The sequence below is a fragment of the Magnolia sinica genome, chromosome 8 (genome assembly GCF_029962835.1).
Source record: "Magnolia sinica isolate HGM2019 chromosome 8, MsV1, whole genome shotgun sequence".
Lineage (NCBI taxonomy): Eukaryota > Viridiplantae > Streptophyta > Magnoliopsida > Magnoliales > Magnoliaceae > Magnolia > Magnolia sinica.
The window spans coordinates 65483110-65504407 of NC_080580.1; the positions used below are offsets into that span (position 1 = coordinate 65483110).

General features: G+C 44.7%; 1 long non-coding RNA gene across 1 annotated transcript; it reads left to right on the forward strand.

Annotated features, from left to right (window-relative positions):
- Positions 1-20034: 20034 nt before the first annotated feature.
- Positions 20035-20635, forward strand: LOC131254031 (uncharacterized). Its single transcript, XR_009175445.1, has 3 exons — positions 20035-20185; positions 20365-20438; positions 20557-20635. It is a non-coding gene; the product is annotated as an uncharacterized LOC131254031 (long non-coding RNA).
- Positions 20636-21298: the final 663 nt, after the last annotated feature.

The following is a 21298-nucleotide window of genomic DNA, read 5'->3' on the forward strand; positions in this document are numbered from 1 at the left end:
ACAAAATGATAAAGTGTAATGCCATCTAATCCATATCCCTGTAGCCCCAATGATGCAACTCCAGGTCTATATAGACCCACCAAAGAGTTGCAGGTAGGAGAACTCCTCGTCGTCATAGAAGTCAGGCTCCGCCTCGTAGGCCTCGACATCACCTGAAACTACAACAGCGTCTGATTGGTGTTTTAAAACACCGTCCCAAAGTGGGAGTGAGTAATCAACTCCATGGAGCTATAAGGCAAAGGTTAACATGTTATCAATTCAATCAAGTAGTAATGATAAAACAGTACAACAATCATGCCCTCAGTACTCTTGTTAATGCAAGGATGAGATACGATAATGATGTATGCCCTTGCCTACACTCCCTCTGCGACATCATCTCACGATCGCGCATGCAACACTCCTGCTGTGCTCAATTCCAACGCGAAAGGCATATGCAATGCGGTGCATGTATGTGATTAGCCAAGTTCTTAATTAGACCTATTCATACAGCAGGTTTGGGAAGCTAAGGTACCTCCCTTTATATCATTGACCCAAACAATGATCCATCCAGGGTCGTCAATCCTAGTTAATCACATACGATAGGCAGTTCCAGGTCGCTTTGGAGAAGCTCGTCACCTCAACGCAAGCCTAGTTTATACTCGAGGTCACTACAGAAAGGCTCGTCACCTTAGCATAGTCCCAGTGTATACTCGAGGTCATTACGAGAGCCTCGTCACTTGATCGTAGGCCGACAGCTCGAATACAGTGTCCCATACAGGGCCAATGAATCTCAACATGAGTTTCCCCTTCTTGCCAATCCGGAGGACTCCCTTCATGGGAGAAACTTTCAGGAATACATGGTCCCCAACCTCGAACTCTAGCGGTCGCCGCCTCGTATTTGTGTAACTCTTCTGCCTGCTCTGTGCTGCAAGAAGTCGACGCCTGATAACGTCGATCTTCTTTGAGGTCGCCTGCACTAACTCTGGGCCAATCAAACTCTTCTCGCTCACCTCTGCCCAACAATGCGGTGTAACACCTGGTCCATTCGGTACTATTTTCCATGCTTATAATGATTGAAGCCCTTAGCTAGACATGGATTGATCATTCATAGTACACACCCAACTGACCGGAACCCCAGGACCTTGAAACCTATCTCATATCGATCGCCCCATCGCCGCGATCGTGGAGGTACCACCCGTGTGTCGGTATGATACTTCGTTAGTGAGATACGCCGTGAAGAATAATAAGTGTATCATGTGTGCATGGCACCATGTATTTTATTCCACACATGTGCACAACACATGTCAAGCACACATGTACATGCCACACATGGGTGAGAGAATCTCTACCCATGTGTGTGATGTCACATACCCATACCTCTTCTCTCTCATGTGCATAAAAGTCAACCTTTCTCCATGCCATATACTATGCATGACATCACCACACCATGCCATCCCATGCTCCTTTAATCCACCTTAATTGCAAAGCATGAATTAAGTACCATAATCCTATCCTAAGCTAATATTAATCACAATAGCTTAACTTAACCAAAATTTTATCCATTTCTTTATAAATACCCCTTCATCCCTTAGCATTTCACCATTTTTCCATGAGAGAGAGAGAGAGAGAGAGAGAGAGAGAGAGGAGTGATCTTGGTGGGCCATCAACTCCATCAATCCCATACCTTTCATCCATCTTAACCATCAATTCCATCCCTTCCATACATCTCAACCATCCATCTAATTCATCAAGGTGAGTACACCCACCCTACTTATTCTTATTTTATTTTTGTTGTGTTTATGTATGGTGGAGATGATGTTAATGATGATGTGATTAATGGTGTGGATGGTGAAGATAGTATGATTGATGGTGAAGATAATTGCAATAATGATGATGATGCTATTAATGGTGTGGATGCATAGGAGAAAACATATAAAAATCAATTTATTATAGAGTTCATGTGGGACCCACTGATAGTAGGACCCACCAAAATGTTTGTATGGCATCCAAGTCATCCAACCATTGGCCCATTGAGCTGGCCAAACTCACACACACCTACACGTGTATATAAAAAAAAAGAAGAAGAGAGAGAGACGCTGCTTGCTGGTAGCAGCGTCCCATTCATTTGATTTAAAGGGGCAGGGGCTGTGGGTCCCCAACGGGCCCCACCCATGATGTATGTATTAAATCCACGCCGTCCATTCAATTTTTCAGATCATTTTAGGTGTTGAGCCAAAAAATGAAGCCAATATATTTCTCTGGTAGGCCACACCATCAAAACTCATGTGAAAACATGCTAAAACATATAGAAGTACTTTCTGGGGGGCCCACCTGAAATTTTGATGTATTTGAAACTTGGAATGACCCCTTAACTTAGTGGGACACACGTAATAGACGGACTAGATCGTCCTGTTATGGGCCCTAAATATGAAAAAAACTGCCAGCGTTGCTGCAGCAAGCAGCGTCTCAGTTGACGCTGGAAAGAAGTGAGCCCCACCACAGGCCCTACCTTGATGTATGTCGAACATCAGCACCGTGAATTTGATGGGTCCCCTCTTAAAAAGGGGTCATGCCAAAAATCAACCGTACAAAGAACTTAGGTGGCCCACACCGTCTAAAATAATGTGCAGACATGGCTAAAACATGTAAAAGCACTTGCTGGGCCCCACCTGAAATTTGGATGCATCTGAAACTTGGACTGTCCCCTCCATCAAGTGGGACACACACAACAGATGGACTGGATTGTCCTGTTGTGGGCCCCATATTTAAAAAAAAAAAAAAAAAACTCTCAACAGCGGTGACGCTGCTGCTGCCAGCGTCTCCACTGACGCTGGAAGGAGGTGGGCCCCACCATAGGCCCCACCTTGATGTATGACGAACATCAGCACCCTGCATTTGATGGGTCCCATTTAAAAATGGGTCACCTCCAAATTTCAGCCATACACAGAACTCAGGCGGCCCACACCAAAAAAAAAAAATATATATATTAATAATAAATAATAATTATATAAAAAAAAGATTTGGATCAATCTGATCATGAGGTATGTGTTATATCCAAACCGTCCATCCATTTGGCAAGTTTGTCTTAAGGCTTGAGAAGAAAAATAAAAAATAAAATAAGATAGATCTAACTATCAAGTGGGCCACACTACAAAAGTGGCAGGGATTGAACGTAAACCATTGGAACCCTTTTTGGGTCAGAAATTTTGGAGCAGTATGAAATTTGTTTTTCCCCTTAATTCAGGTCTTTGTGACCTTATGAACAGATTGGGTGGGAAATAAGTGTTATGGTGGGCCCGATGAATGGTTTAACGGTGAAATCATTATCCTAATTGCTAATTGAGGAGAGGTCCAGATAATTTTTGGTTATGATTCATTTTTGGATAATTTTCTAAAATGATCTCTAAAAATAGATGAACATTGTAGGTATAATAAATACATCACTGTAGCACACATGTAACTTTAATCTCCTTGAACCATTCGTACAACTCGAAGCTCGAGCATGTAAAATCATGTGTTAGGTCCACCTGAAATTTGGATGTATCTGAAACTTGGTCTGACCCCTCAACCAAGTGGGACACACATAATGGATGGGCTGGATTTATGAACCATACCTCTGCGGGCCCAACAAATAATTATGAATATTTAAGAGAGGGTAACCCTCTCAACTTGTGTGTGGTATGGCCCACTTTGATATAGGTGTTATGCCACTTAATCCACCATGGTTATGACATGATTTATATTCAAGATCCTCATCGTTTATTTATTTTATCAACTCCTTTGACGGTATGTTACCAAGACTCAGGTCGATCCAATGATTAGATAGCCGTTCATTATGAAATAATGTAAATTGAACTCTCATCACAAAAAAAATTTATTATGGGTCATCCTGATGATGCATTAAATATTCAACCCATCTAGCCCATGTACCGGATCCCCTCTAGGGCATTGCCCCAAAGATCAGTCAATCAACCTGAATTGGACCACACAATACAAGGCTGTGAGAATAAGGACTTAACTATTGAATCCAACCTAAGGCCATCATGGTGTATCTATTTAATCCATGCAGACCATCCACTTCCTCATATCATTTTAGGACTTGGACTAAAATCATAGCAGACCTAAGTCGTAGGTGGGTCACACACAACTCAACCTCATGGGAAATCCCCATGGACTCTACTGCATAGGACCCATTATGAATTCCATTGATATGTGAGCCCAAGAATGTTAAGGCCCATTTTGAGTGAACGCCATGTGGGCCCATCAGTGATAGCCTTGTTTGGGCTAACCATTGGGCCTCTTCGATAAGAGTTTGTAATTTCCATGTGTGGAATGTATGACGAACTGGTATTATAATTTTCGAAGTAATGATGATTAATCCTTTAAATGGGCTGATTGTGGACATCCCTTGATCACTTGACCCTTTGGTTAGAGTGCGGCCCCAAGTAATAGGATCATGATACTTGTGTTTAAACCCTTAAAAACATGTTTATTTATAACAAATATATAAACTCTAGTGGTGTGAGGGTGTGATATTACCTGTTTGGCCCATTGATCATGTGGGTATTTTATGTATGTATAGCCACCTAATCATAGGCAATGGTGGAGAACATGTAGTATATGTAGTCATCTAACTGTGTGAATATGAAGTACGTACAAGGCCACCTAACCTTACGAAATCAAGTGGCATTGATGACCATTCAACAACGTAGGTTTGTACCTATCGACATAGATACGACCACTTGAATCACACATGACCAAGTTGTACACTAAACCGAATATGATTTAGGGTTATATTACCCAAGCTAATGCTATCAAGATCCTGGATTTTTATACAATGTGATCTTTAAACTATAAATGGTATGATGAAATGTGGCTCTCGGCCCTTAACCAGGTGACACCGAATATGAGTCATTATCTATGTGACGTGTGAAGTGGTTGTAGTATAAGACTTATCATAATTGGTGTAGCCATGTATTCGTGGCCTATGGGGAAGGCCCATTGAGATATATTTTCGGTCCATATGATGAAGCTCATTGTGATGTATTTTCGGCCCATAGTGATGTGTATTAAGCCCAGGTATGTGGTTTACCTGTGAAATAGATTTGAGGCCACTTGCAATGTATTCGAGGCCCATGGGCGAAGCCCAATGTGATGTATTTGAGACTCATGGGCGTGGCTCATTGAGATATATTTTAGGCCCATGGGTTGTGGCTCATTGTGATGCATTTGAGGCCCATGTGTAGGGCTCACCTCTTGAGTATTTGAAGCCTATGGGTCGTGCAGCCTGATGTGGTGTATTCATGGCCCATGAGCCAAGGCCCATTGCGATGTGTAGTGCACATATGATACGGCCCAATGTGATGTATATGCGGCCCATGAGTGAGGCCCAATGCGATGAATGTGCGGCCCTTGTGTGAGACCCGAAGCGATGTATCTGAGTACCGATGTGGTGTGATTTCACCATGATGTATGTATTGATATTTATGTGGGCTATTCCTTGGGGACAATGTTGGTTAAATGTCTACATTGTCGAAGCCGATTGTTGAGGCCGGTTATTGATACTGATTATGAGTATGTGACAGCACAGCATTATCATACATGCCCATACGCATCATCTGCATGTTTGTTATGAGATGTGGTTGACCATTGCATATGTCGTTGGACTGATTGTTATGAGACTCCCTGATAGGCGGAGGTTATCTCACATGAGTGTACGGTATACGCATGATTGATGCATGACTGTATTGTATGACTCATGCATCTTGCATTGTGCCCTAGTGACATCAGAGCCGTAGCCTCCACAGGCATATCGTGGATGGTCAGATGGGACACCGAAAATATTTGGTTCTAGCATACGGGCGCCATAAATGTCCCTGGGTGAAAATCCCTAAACCTCCGAGGCCAGGAGACGCCCCAATGTCGAGACCGAGTGGATACATGAGCGCCCGAGTGTAGAATACCAGAAGGCCGCGTCTCCCACTGTGTCGTGGTCGGTTGGGAGGGGGTGTGGCCTTGCCCGCCAGAGGGTAGGGGGCATTACTAGGCTGAGTTTGACCAGCTCGTAAATGGGTCCGCTATCGACGTGTCGGATAGGTATTGGCAGACTATTGGCCAGGCGGATAGTGAGGTTTCTTACGCTCACTTGGTGTGAGGCCCTAAGAGAGCAGTGCCATTTGGAGTGTACTAAACCCGGTGATGATCCAGAGATGAACTGTATCTTGATATGTGGACTTATTGAGCGGGAGTTGCATACTCATTCATTCATTCATTCACTATTCACTCGGTGGTGGTGCACAACTATTTGTTGTGTGTACCTTCGCAATGGCCGGGATTTCGGTTGGGCGCGCGACTAACGTGATGGAGTTTACCACATTGAGTCGACTATCCAAATTAGGTATGAGACTATTTTGGATAGAAGTCCTGTGATAGACCCCATAGTCTGCGATACTACGTATTACCATTCCGACTTCACTCCGGTCATTTCATTCGCACCACATATTGCATCGCATCATCGACATCGATATTTGGCTCTTTATAACTCCTCATTTACATCTTGATTTTATGCGTACTCTGATATTGTATGACTCATGGACTTGTCAGTATTTCCGATATTGTATAATTATGGCATGACAATATGATGATGATGATGTGATTACGGATGCATGTAATATGGTTGTGGCTGTGGTATGATTTCCTTGTAGCATATTTATCTTGCCTGCGTGTAGGACACACTGCACACACGTGTGTACTCACTAGGCTTTTTGCCTAAGCCTCCTATTTCCTATTTTTTTCAGGGTTGGAGTATCTTGGAAGACTTAGCTTTCTCGATGTATTGCATCTATTCTTCGATTTGGCAATGTTGATGTTACGTATCTTTTGTAAAGCATTATACTTATAACTATCGGGAATTATGATGGAGAGTGTTGCTTGGTAGTTGGATCATGGATCTTCATGCTCAGGTATTACTATGTATAAAAAAAAAAAATTCAGTTAAAAATCTTCCTTGTGGTGCGCCGAACTCGGGACTTGGTGTATGGAAGTCGAGTACCGAATTCGGGGCATCACGGAAGCTGTCCGTCCCCGGGTTTGGGGCGTGACATGCGGGGCTCTACATGGACGCCCATACAGTGCTTCGTAGGGGGCCATGCCAATACTCGCTTGAAAGCTGTTGTTATAAGCAGACTCGGCATAAGGAAGACAGTCATCCCAACTGTCCTTGAAATCAAGCACACAAGCTCGCAACATGTCCTCTAACACCTGATTCACCCATTCCGTCTGCCCATCCGTCTGTGGGTGGAACGCGGTACTGAACTTCAGTTTCACACCCATTGCTTCCTGGATACGAGTCCAGAAGATAGATGTGAATCGCGTGTCTCGGTCCGACACGATCTCCATAGGAACTCCATGCAGACGTACTATCTCCTTGATGTACAGCCTGGCCAAATCATCTGCAGAGTTCGAGACTCTAATAGGGAGAAAATGAGCCGATTTCGTCAACCGGCCCACAATCACCCAAATGGAGTCATGTCCCTTCCTCGTCTTCGGTTATCTCGAGATGAAATCCATAGAGATGAAATCCCATTTTCATTCTACTATGGGCATTGGCTGAAGTAGTCTAGGAGGTCGACGGTGTTCAGCCTTGACCTGCTGGCACGTGAGACAACGGGATACATAGTCTGCTATGTGGGCCTTCATGTTGTCCCACCAGTACGAGCGCTTCATATCTCGATACATCTTCGTACTACTAGGATGCATTGCCATCCTCGAATTATGAGCAGCTTTGAGAACTTCCTTTCTTAAGTCATGAAGACTTGGGACGCATAGGCGGCCACGATAACGTAAACCCTCATCCGAACCAACTCTCCATTCCATGTCTTCATTGCCACTAGCTCGTTTCCTTATCTTCACCAACCATTCATCCTCCCCCGGGCCACTATGATTTGGTCATCGATGAGTGGCTGTACCTGAATGTATGCGACGCTCTCGAACGGCTCCTCTACCGTAAGCTTTAGCTCGAAGTCTTGCACAAATTTCACTATATTCCACTCCTCTATCATCAGCGGAGCCGCAAATGCTATAGTCTTCTTGCGGCTCAATGCGTCTGCCACAAGGTTGGCCTTGTCGGGATGGTAGGAGATCTCGAATTTGAAGTCTTTCAAAGTTTCCATCCATCGTCGCTACCTCATATTCAAGTCTCTATGTGTGAATATGTATCTGAAGATCTTGTGGTCGCAAAAGAGCTCGAACTCCTCTCCGTAGAGGTAATGTCTCCAGAGCTTTAATGTAAAGATGACGGCTGCTAACTCTAGGTCATGCGTAGAATAGTTTTCCTCGTGTTTCCTCAACTGTCGCGATGCATAGGCGATCACCCTGTCCTTCTGCATAAGGACACAACCCAAACTGACACGAGACACGTCGGTGTATATCGTATACTTGACCCCTTGCTCTGACAATACTAGCACAGGGGCGGACGTCAACTTGTCCTTTAGTTCTTGAAACGCCGCTTCCACCTTCTCATTCCAGGCAAACTTAGGGTCCTTCCGAGTCAGCTGAGACAACCGCCTGGCTATCTTGGAAAAGTCCCTAATGAATCGACGATAGTTACCTGCCAGGCCGAGGAAACTCCTCACTTCTGTAACCGAACCGGGCTGCTCCCAGTCTTGAACTACGGTCACCTTAGTAAGGTTCACAACTATCCCTTCCTTGGACACCACATGTCCCAGGAACTTGACTTCTTCCTTCCAGAAGTCACACTTCTTGTACTGAGCGAACAACTGGTTCTTCATGAGCGTATCAAAGACTGCTCGTAGGTGTTCCTCGTGATCCTTCCGACTCTTAGAGTATATCAGGATGTCATTTATAAATACGATGACGAATCGGTACAGATACGGCTGAAACACCCGTTTTATCAGATCCATGAATACGGCCGGTGCATTCGTGAGTCCAAATGACATTACAAGGAACTCATAGTGCCCAAAAATGGTTCTAAATGCTGTCTTCTGCATGTCCTCATCCCTGACGCGCAACTGGTGATACCCTGACTGCAAGTCGATCTTAGTGAAATACTGCGCCCCCTTCAACTGGTCGAACAGATCGTCTATCATGGGCAAATGATACTTGTTCTTCACCGTCACTTGGTTCAACCTGCGATAATCAATACATAATTGCAGTGATCCATCCTTCTTCTTCACAAACAACATAGGTACTCCCCACAGGGATACACTTGGTCGTATGAAACCTGCGTCCAACAGGTCGTCAATCTGTCTCCTCAACTCCTCCATTTCACATGGAGGCATGCGATAAGTCAGTAGTGAAATGAAAGTCGCACCAGCACAAGGTCAATGGTAGAATCGATCTCGCGCTGAGGAGGTAATCCAGGTATCTTCCTGAACACGTCCGCAAAATCCTGAACTACTGGCGTGTTCCCAAGTGTCGGACCATCAACATTCTCTAGCAGGGTAGCATAATGACTAATGCAGTAGTACCAACTGACCTGCACTGGGAATGTAAAGGTCGTGCACTCAGGTCCATGGGTTGTCACCACCCTAGTATCACAATCGATCTCTGCCTTCATCTTGGTGAGCCAATCTATATCGAGGATCACATCGTAATGACATAGCGGGGCCATAATCAGGTCGACGAATACTGTTCTGCTCCCAAGGTCTATCGAACAACCCTTACACATCTTGGTAGTATCTGAGAAGGTCCCCATGGCGGTAAGGAGTCAACCCAACCATAGGACTAGTTTCTAACCCCAGTCGCTTGACTGCTGCGCATGATATTATAGAGATAGTGGACCCGGTGTCCACCAATAAGAAGACTGGTGTACCTTGAATATGTGTCGTGACTTCGAAAGCCATAGGTGCTGCAACTGCTGTCTCGAATGCCTCAGCTGTGAGCGCACACGATCCCGTTGAGAACAGTTCGGTTATGATGCCATAGGTCGCTGAGGCGGCCTAAATCGAGGTGTAGGTGGCTTGTAAGAAGGTTGTGCAGGTAGTATTGAACGTAAAGGTAGAGTTGAGATCGCTGGTGGCATCTGTCGGTTGATCTTTTGAGGAGGCATAAAGCCGTTGTCTCTCATCCTGGTGAAACAGTAGGTGTCAGCATGGCCCGACCTCTTACAGTAGGTGCACCATATATCAGGTCGCCTCGGCTGTGTCGGTGGAGCCGTAAGCCGAGGAGGAGAATCTGCTCGCGGCCTCTTGCCGAGGAATGGTCAGCTCAACAAGTCTGGTCAAGGCTTAGGAACCATGGGCACTCGGGTACGGGATAATCTGTCCTCATCCTGCTCAGCTCACAGGGATATGCTCACTAGCTCAGCATAGTTGTTAATGCTAGTGCAACACATCTTCGAGCGGATCTCAGGCTGCAAGCCTTCAGAAAATCGCTGTATCTTCATCGGCTCATTTGCTAGGATCAAAGGAGCATATCTGGCCAGCTCCGTGAACCTATTCTCGTATTCTGCCACTATCATCCCTCCCTGTCGGAGGCGAAGGAACTCTCCCTCCTTATTACGGTAGGTGAGAGGGAAATACTTCTCGTGAAAGTGTGTCTCAAAAGCCTCCCATGTCCATACATAACCAGCAACAACTGTCTGTAGGATGTTGTCCCACCAGAGACTGGTCTCCTTCTCAAACATGTATGTGACCAACTCCACCTGCTCTGCCTCAGTGCAGTGCAGCGGCTTCAGCATCTTAGAGATGCAGTCAAGCCAATACTCGGCCTTGCCAGGTCTGTAAGTACTCGCAAATGTAGGAGGTCGGAAGCGCTGAAATCGCTCAAACAAGCCACTAACACTCATGTTCCCAACAGGGTGCATAGGTAATGCAGGCGGAACCACACTCATATTCTGGGCAAGGGCCCCTGCGATGGTGGTCCATATCTGCTGCTACTGCTGCATAATGGGCATCATCTGCTCCAGCCTATCAGGAGCAGAAGCCACCTAAGGCATGTGCAGCGTCGAGGTAGACGCGCGGTTCTACTCTGGAACCGGTGGTGCAAAAGCTATCGGCCCATTTGTGGGGCCAGTGGCCGGCTGAGAATCCGGCATAGTCTCGTGACTCGGGCCCAAACTGGGGTCTGAATGGCATCGCTTAGGGAGGTGCCCCGTCAATCGAGTCGCCAAGTGTAAGAAGTTGATGAAATGTTATCAAGGCTATAACATAGGAAATAGGAAAGCAAAGAAAATCCAAAGACGACTACAACATAGGACTAGCCGTCGGAATCTGGTGATGGAGGAGGAGCACCCTTGTCCTGCAGACAATACAAGATAGCCTTCAAGGTGCGAGACACCTTCTTGAATTTCTGTTTCATGGAGGCTTGACCCTCTTTAAGCTTGGCCCGGGTCTCACTGACCTCCTGTCACAGGGCGACCTGGCCCTCCTCAATCTGAGCCAAGCGGGCTTTTATAGCAGCCCGATCGTGGTGGTGCTCATGTGTGGCAGGAGGAGAGCCCTCATCCAAGTCTTGGCCTCCTCTTCTTCCTCTTCCTGCTTTTCCTCTTCTTCACTCTCTTTCTCTATCTCATCTCCGCCTTCTTCATCACTCTCTTCTTCTTCACTTCCCGTCTCATCCTCACTCTCATCGAGTCGGGCCTGATGTTGTTGTAGCCCCATATTCGTGTTGTTGAGAGTAGTGTCGTTGATAAAATGGATCGGCGCAAGCCTTTCTGAGCCAAGTCTGTAGCCGAATTCACGAGCAAGCTTACATATAAGTTGGCCGAATGGGAGTGAAATGCTTGTCCTAGGAGAGTGCGCGGTCTGAACTATCTGTAGTAGTACATACGTAAGCAGGCACAGTTTGTCTCCTTGCCCAGCTCCGTATAGGAAGTCTACCATCAGACGCCTGCATTCGCTGCGATTGCTCTACCTAGGATATACGTTATGTGTGAAGATGTGGTGGAGCAAGCGGAAGTTAGGAGTCATCCTGGACGTTAGGAGGCAATTACCTGGATTCTAGTGGACTAGTTGGCCACAAAGAAATCGTGTACGGCGATCTTTTTCACGCGCACTCCTGGGGTTCATCTCGTTAGCATGAACCTCTCCACGCGGCATCCCCATGATCCGGGCTATCAGGTCCACATTGACAATGGCTTCCCGCCTTCCCACGGGGATAGAGAACTGTAGAGGCTCCAGCAGTGGCTCTCGTATATGGGCGTAGAAAGCTCGGACAGTGCTCTCATTCGCACGAGACTTGCCCTCAAATATGGGACCCCACCCGGCGTCCAACAGAAGATCCATCGCCGGATAAAGCCCAAATAGTTTCTCGTCCATGTGTGCTTCAAAGAGGATCTTACGGCCTTGAAATCTTCCATGTGCCATATCCGCCAGTAGAGCTCTCTCGAGAGGAAGCTGAGGATCGAGATCCCGCTTTGTCCTAATCTCTCGATCGACGCTTGAACTTGCTTCGACGCCTTTCTGCCTACTCGAATGGGTAGGGCAGCTAAGCCCGGCTTCATCTGTGGAAGCCCTCTTCTTCCCTATGAGGGAAAGGAGTGTGGAAAGGGAGAAAATCGCTGCCACGAGTTCGTAAAGAGCCATTTGAGTGAAATAAAATGGAGGGATAGGATGGTTTGGTGGACTTTGAGATTTTTGAGACACAAAAGAGGTTTGTGTGCTCAAATGGGAGGAAATGAGGGAGATAGGAGGTGGGTTTGAAAGGAATTGTGGGAGGTGTGTATGGAATGAAGAAAATGAAGAAGATATGAGAATGAAGGATTTGAGAGAGAAAAATGGGATTTTTGGGAGATTGGAAAGCTTGGAGGGGTGGAAATGAAGGAAAGGAAGCAAATGAGGGGGTTATAGGGGCCCCCACATGTTTTCGTGGGCCCCACATGTGTCCACGCTGGTCGGCCCGATCGGCCCGGCGCGGCCCAACAAGCTCCCTGTCCGTGGATCGCGAGGCCTCGCCGTTGGGGCGATGTCATCGCCGTTTACTGGATAGGGGGGAGATGGCTCGCCCCAGGGGCGATGACATCCCCCTCCCGGGGTGCCGGAAATGCGCGGGGTCCACTTTGGATCCCCCCGATTTGCACCGTTTAGGCCCCTGAGTCCGTTTGAGGCGTTTCGGGTCCGATCTTGCGCATATTCACGCTTTTCGGGTTATTTGGGTGTGGACTACACCGAATCATCGTCTAAACCCGTTGATTGACGGTCTGGAAAAGGATTGGGATTACCTCGCATGATCACATATGCATACGGGTCCCGTTTCTACGGTCAGTTTTTCTTCAACGGTCATATGATCACCGTTGGGCGAAACTTGGGATTCTAGGATCATTTCTACGTTTCATCGCTCCCTCCTAAGTCAAAGTACGTCAGTGTGTGTTGTGTTACCATAACTCAGGTCCAGTTTAATCCAAATCATGCTCTGATACCAACTTGTAACGCCCTGAAAATTGAGGGTCGAGCAGATGCCCAACTCCCGAGTTCTAACGCATCACTTATGCAACATAGATAATGATGATTAAATGTTGTCCGTAGTAGTGCATTAAACATGAATGGGTTTATACCAAATCGGCATATCATACTCCAGAGACAATTGGGTTACGCAGGCGAAAGACTGTGATAAGTATATAAAGCATTTAAGTGGTTGTAGGTCCCCAGAATATGAACATGATATCAGGTTAAAATAGTTACATGTTTAGTTCCAAAACATACAAAATGATAAAGTGTAATGCCATCTAATCCATATCCCTGTAACCCCGGTGATGCAACTCCAGGTCTACATAGACTCGTCAGAGAGTTGCAGGTAGGAGAACTCCTCGTCGTCGTCATAAAAGTCAGGCTCCGCCTCGTAGGCCTCGACATCACCTGAAACTACAACAGAGTCTGGTTAGTGTTTTAAAACATCGTCCCAAAGTAGGAGTGAATGATCAACTCAGTGGAGCTATAAGGCAAAGGTTAATATGTTATCAATTCAGTTAAGCGGTAATGATAAAGCAGTACAACAATCGTGCCCTAAGTACTCTTGTTAATGCAAGGATGGGATGCGATAATGATGTATGCTCTCGCCTACACTCCCTCTGCGACATCATCTCACGATCGCGTATGCAACACTCTCGCTGTGCTCAACTCCAACGTCAAAGGCACATGCAATGCGGTGCATGTGCGTGATTAGCTAAGATCTTAATTAGACCTATTCATACAGCAGGTTTGGTAAGTTAAGGTACCTCCCTTTATATCATTGACCCAAACAATGATCCATTTAGGGTCGTCAATCCTAGTTAATCACATACGATAGGCAGTTCTAGGTCGCTACGGAGAGGCTCGTCACCTCAGCGCAGGCCTAGTTTATACTCGAGGTCACTACAGAAAGGCTCGTCACCTTAGCATAGTCCTAGTGTATATTCGAAGTTACTACGAGAGGCTCGTCACCTAATCGTAGGCCGACAGGTCGAATACAGTGTCCCATACACCACTATATTCGGCTCATGAGTTTGGGTTGCTCACTGATCACTGCGGGGAGGCTCGTCACCCCAGCGTAGGCCGACAACTCGACTACGGTGTCCCATACACCACCATGCCCAGCTCATGAGTCTTAGCGGATCGTGGTACCAAAGTTAAACGGGCTTTGCACTGGTAAGTGGTACCTTAGATTCAAGCAGTAACGTCCATATATAGTGAACATATATTAGGCTAATCGGGTTACTTGACAAGCTCGACTGGTATGAGCGCACGCTAAATCAATCGACATGGAGCGCATACGCACTCCTTGTGGCCTAACCACTGTCGATGATCACCGTACGATTCGGATTCATCGAACGTATCCGTTGTGGCGAAACTAGTTTGGCCACTAATTGTAAACCATTACCGATTGCCTGGACTACGTATTAGTCCCAATCACATTCAAACACAATAGGCATTCAGATGTGATAGCCAAATACAGTATGTAACAACCAATCCAAATATAAATCTCACTTGAGCATTTTAACAAACACATAGTGCACCTATTATCATACATAGGCATTTCATTCATAAAGCACGTAAAAGCAAGATAAGTTACATAAAGGAAACTGTAGCTATAGATAAGGTGGTTGAGAATCCTATCTCAACACCCTCATTAAATACATTTTAACCAGCATTTTTCTAATTCAGGCATTTTATCAAACACCTAGACTACACATATCAACATACATGTAATAGATTAGTTATAACGTATATTATAGCAAATCCTTTCACAAGGGAGTTGCCACACATACAACAATCATGTATTCTTAAACAACAATCATGACAAGCACAAATCATAATTCCATATTCATACAAACATTTCAACAAACACATGGAATGCATTAATTTCAACATAGTTCATATATATATGTAATATGCGGAAAACATCGCATCTATGCATATGTGATAGCAATCAAGTCAGTCATAAATCATTAACTAACATTGAAAGCCTTGAAAACCATAACCTAAACGTTTATAGTCCGCACCTTCCGTCGGTAAACTCTTATTGTAACGCCTTGAAAACCGGGGGTCGAGTAGGAGCCCAACTCCTGAGTTCCAACACATCACTTATGCAACATAGATAATGATGATTAAATGTTGTCTGTATTAGTGCGTTAAACATGAGTGAGATTATACCAAACAGCATATCATACTCCAGAGGCAATTAAAGTACGCTAGCGGAAGACTGTGATATGTATATAAACTGTTTAAAAGTAATAGCAAGCCCTCAGAGTATGAATGTCACAAGGTTAAATAATTACAAGTTTAATTCAAAAATGTACGAAATCAGAAAGTGTAATGTTCTCTATCCAAAACCCCGTCGATCAGAACAGGGCCTACACAGACCTGCCTAATAACTGCATATAGGAGAACTCTCATCATCGTAATAGTCCGGCTCTGCCTCATAAGCATCGCCATCACCTGCAGCTAAGACAGAGTCTGGTTGGTGTTTAAAACACCATCCCGGAATGTGGGAGTGAGTGATCAACTCAGTGGAGCTATAAAGCAAAGGTTAACATGTTATCAATTCAGTCAAGTAGTAATGATAAAGCAATACAATCAAGCATCCCTAAGTACTCTGGTTAATGCAAAAATGATATGTATTAATGATGCATGCCCTCACCTGCACTCCCTCTGTTATCTTCCTCTAACGGTCGCGGCATGCACCCCTTCCTCTGTGCTCAACACCAACGCCAAAGGCACATGCAATGCGGTGCATGAGCGTGATTACCGAGTTCTTATTAGACCTTTTCATACAGCAGGATTGAGAAGCTAAGGTACCTCCCTTATATCATTTCCTAAACAACGATCCATTCTAGGGTCGTCAGTCCTACCTAGTCTCGTACGATGTTGCGGTTCCAGGTCGCTACAAAGGGCTCGTTACCTCAATGCAGGCCTAGCTTATACTCCAGTTGCTACGGAAAGGCTCGTCACCTCAGCGCAGTCTCAGAGTATGCTCGAGGTCACTACGAATGGCTCGTCACCTAGTCATAGGCCGACAACTCGAATACAGTGTCCCATACCACCGTATTCGGCTCACGAGCTTAGGTTTGCTCACTGGACACTACGGGGAGGCTCGTCGCCCCAGCGTAGGCCGACAGCTCGACCACGGTGTCCCATACCACCATGCCCGGCTCATGAGTCTTGGCGGATCGAGGTACCAAAGTTAAACGGGCTTTCCACTGGTGAGTTTGGTACCTTAAATTCAAGCAGTAGCGTCCATACATGGTGAACATACATCGGGCCAATCGGGTTACTTGACAAGCTCGACTGGTACGAGCATACGTCGAGCGGATCAACATGGAGCGCGTAAGCACTCCGCGTGGCCTAACCACTGTCGACTAGTAGCGTACGACTCGAATTCCTCGAATGTGTCTGGTGTGGCGAAACAACCTCGGCCACTAACTCGGAAATCATTACCAATCGCCTGGACTACGTCGTAGCCCCAAACACATTTCATGTACATTAGGCATTCATATGTACTAGTCAAACAACATGTAACATCCAATTCAAATATACATCTCATACGAGCATTTTAATGAACACGGAGAGTACATGTTATCGTACATAGGCATTCATCCATAAATCACACAGTAGCAAGATAGGTTATATAAAGGATACTATAACCATAGTCAAGGGAATCGAGAATCCTATCTCGACACTCTCATTACATGCACTTACACAAGCATTTTCACATTCAAGCATTTTATCAAACACTTAGACTACACATATTACATACATGTAATATATTAGTTATAACAAAATCAGGTATTCCCAATCAGAAATCATGGCAAGCACAAATCATAATTCCATATTCATTCAGACATTTCAACAAACACATAGAATGCATTTAAAATAAACATAGTTTACATATATATGAAATATACGGAAAACATTGTATCTAGGCATATGTGATAATAATCAAGTCAGACATAAATCATTTCTGACATTGAAAGCCTTGAAAACCATAACCTAAACGTTTATAGTCCGCACCTTGCGTTGATAAACAAGTATCGAACTCAGTTTGTATGTCAAGTCTTTGTCTACGGCACGACGGCCACCTAAAGCATGAAATAGGTTAGCTATTCCATCACTTACACTATTTGAAACCCTAAAACAGATTAGGATTAGATTTTCTTACCCGAAAACGGAATTAGGATCGCCGGTATAGCGACACGGTAGCGATGGTTAAGCGCGTGGAGTGGCATGGAAGAATCCTGGGAACAAACGCCAACACTCTCTCTCTTCTCCTCACTTTTTTCTTTTCTTTTCTCTCTCTTCTCTCTCCTAGGGTTAGGAATTCGTATGGAATGAGAGGGGTGGGTTTAGGCCCTTATATAGGCTCAGAACTGAGGTATACTTAGGTTATAGCCAGAAGTTGGTTGTTTCGGTCCAACGGAGCTGTTCTGGAGGTCCCTTTTCTGCATGCGGTCGGACTTAAGCTCCCTGACATTAGATCTAGGTCAGGTTAAGTTTTCGGTCCGATCGGATTTACAGATCGACCGTGGCGGACCAATTTCAGTTCAACGGTCACCGACACTCGATTAGGGCCACAAGTACACTGACATGTGTTGAAAATTTTCCCTGATCCGAGGGTGTAATTGGGTCCGATTCTGACGGTCTGAATCCTTAGATTTGGCCTGCAAGTGAACGACTCAATTCACTTAAGTTTTAGTTCGTTTTCTAAAGATATTCGCGTTTTTCACACACTTCGCTCCGGGCTCAAGTTGTGCGTTTTTGGGTATTATTAGGGCTTGATTTTCGAGATGGATGTCAAGACCAGTAAGGCGGTCCTAACCGTATGGTTTCGCAGTAATTGGACTTTCGACGCGCGGTCCAGGTCCGAAACGGAGTTTCAGTGTGCTCCCGAGAGCAACCGGGTTTGGAGATTGATCCTAGATTTCAGGGTAATGTAGCATCAATGATTCTACACGTTTTGGGTCTTGCAGTTCGTATTTAAAGTGGTTCAAGCTAATCTCACAGATAATCTAGTTCAACACTTAGTTAATTTCGTCTAATTTCTAAAGGATTTGGTCCCGAGTGATTTCTGCTTGAGGTGGTACTCGGGTCTTTGTACGTATTTTTCCAAGACATTACACTTATCGTACACAGTTTGAACACTACGCCTTTGTCTACGGCACAACGGCTACCTGAATCACGAAATAGGTTAGCTATTTCGTCGATTTTTCTACTTGGATACCTAAAACAGTTTAGGGTTAGGATTTCTTACCCAAAAATGGATTTGGATTCGCCGGTGTAGAGATACAGGCAGGATGATTCAGCACGCGGAGTGGTGGGATCGAATCCTGACAGCAAACCCTAACTCTCTCTCACTTCTCCTCACTTTCTCCTTCACTTTCCTCTCTTCTCTCTCCTAAGGTTGGGAAATTCGTATGGAATGAGAGAGGGGTAGGTTAAGGCCCTTATATAGGCTCAGAACTGATGCCAATGGCCCCAGGGCCATGGTATACTTAGGATATATCCAAAGGGTGGCTGTTTCGGGCCAACGGAGCTCATCTGGAGGCCCATTTTCTGCATACGGTCCAAAGAAAGTTCCCTGACAATGGATCTATGTCAGGTTAAGTTTTCGGTCCGATCGAATTTACGGATCGACCGCAGAGGACCAGTTTCAGTTCAATGGTCATCGTCACTCGATCAGGGCCACAAGTGCATTGACATGTGTAGGGAAATTTCCCTGATCCAAGGGTGTAGTTGGGTCAGAATCGGACTGTTTGAAATCTTAAATTTGGCCTGCAAGCGAACGGCCCAATTCACTTAAGTTTGAGTTCATTTTCTAAAGATATTCGCGTTTCTCACACACTTCGCTCCGGGCTCAAGTTGTGCGTTTCTGGATACTATTTGGACTTGATTTCCAAGATGGTTGTCAAGCCCAGTAAGGCGGTCATAACCGTATAGTTTCGTGGTAATCGGACTTTCGACGCGCGGTCCAGGTTCGATACGGAGTTTCAATGTGCTCCCGAGAGCAACTGGGTTTTGAGATTGACCCTAGGTTTTTAGGTAATGTAGAGTTAGTGATTCTACTAGTTTTGGGTCTTGCAGTTCGTATGGAAAGTGATTCGAGGTAATTCGCCGTTTAATTCTGTTTAGTACTTAATTAATTTTCGTCTAATTTCTAAAGAATTCGATCCTTAGTGATTTCTGCCTGAGGTGGTACTCGGGTCTTTGTACGGATTTTTCCGAGACGTTACATTATCCCTCTCTTAGTAGATAAGAGTTGATAGATGTCTAATGGCCCCAAATAGATGGGACAAGGCTATGAGAATGATTAGGTATATAGTTCTTGGATTGCTAAATGTCTCTGGGATTGTGTCCTTGTCTTAGGTTGTTTTGGCAGAAGAAGTAAACCATGCAAGGTCGATCACCTTAAACCGGCCTCGCCAATTGAATGTCATTTAATCCAGAGTGGTATGTTCAAATAAAATTCAGTTGTATTTTCTGTAATATTAGAATTGAATCTGGAGCCTATGAAGTGATTATGGAGTGGTCTGGTTCATTGCAGGTTGTTTTGCAGCTGAATTCCTTGAAAAATGGGAGAAGGATGATGATACAGAGCTTGTGATAATTAAGGCTAGTGAAACTTCCTCCTATTTTTGGGTGGTTCTTGATTTTTTGGAAAATAAATTGTTTCAGTTTCCTTAATTATGTTGTTCTTTTTGCTTATTATTTCCCCTAGGGAGCTGGATGTGCTTTCTCTGCTGGTGGGGATCTAAAGATGTTCTATGATGGGAGGTCAGGTAGAGGGAAACAATTCTGCAGAAGTTGAATTTTATCATTCAGATCATTTAGTTCATATCAACACTCGAAGTGTTTTGATGATTATCCAAATGCTATCTGGGTGTAGATTCACTAGGTCAATCCCATTGCTGATTGTCGCATGTTTAAAGATTTCTTAAAAATGGGTACCTTTTGGCAGATGATTCCTGTCTCGAAGTTGTGTATAGAATGTATTAGCTATGTTATCACATTCACACATATAGGAAAACCCAGGTACCATTTTGAAACCTATCCTTAAATCAAGGGCTACTATTATTTGTGAAAATGAATGACATTGTGTTTTTACATCTACAGCAGAAAATATACTAATCAGTTGTTGATATGTTGGCAGGTAGTGCTTGTTCATGGACTTGTCATGGGTGGAGGTGCATCACTGACTGCTCCATTAAAATTCTCGGCTGTCTCTGAGAAGACTGAGTATCCCTGACATGTCCTGTATATATTCTTTTTTCTTTTTCCCCCTTTTTTCCTAGTTTTCACTTCTACTTGAAAGTTCAAATGCTTGAACTAGGGTATGAGAAATCATTCCGGTGGAGATCTAATCCTGTGGATGTCATATTTAAATCTATGGATGCACATTTTATAGGTGATATATTCTCAAGATTTTCTTCGGTTTAGGTTTTTGCTGTTCCTGAAGTAAACCATGCAAGGTCAATCATGACCAAATTGTTTTTTTTTTTTTTCCCTTTTTCATTACTAACAATTTGTGTTCTCCTCCCTGTTCAAGGACTGTTTGGTAGATGGCTGAATGTGGACTTTGTGTATTTCAGCTCATCTGCCTAACAAATTATCTGATAGTTGAACATTATTGCTAAAGGATTTGATCGGGTTTTGAAAAAACATTTGGAGTCAAACCCAACTTGATAAGACTTGGTCAAGTTGAAGTCTTTTTTTTTTTTTTTGGGTCCTTAGTCTTGCTCGGGTGGTAGACTCTCAGGAGTTTCAACTCTCGGTCAAGGGTTCGAGTACCCATAGGTGGTGAAATTCCACTGGCGTGAGTGTGTGGGGGTGTGTGAAAAAAAGAAAGAAAGTTAGTCCTTTTTTTTTTGTGTGTGTAGATGATGAGCTTTTAT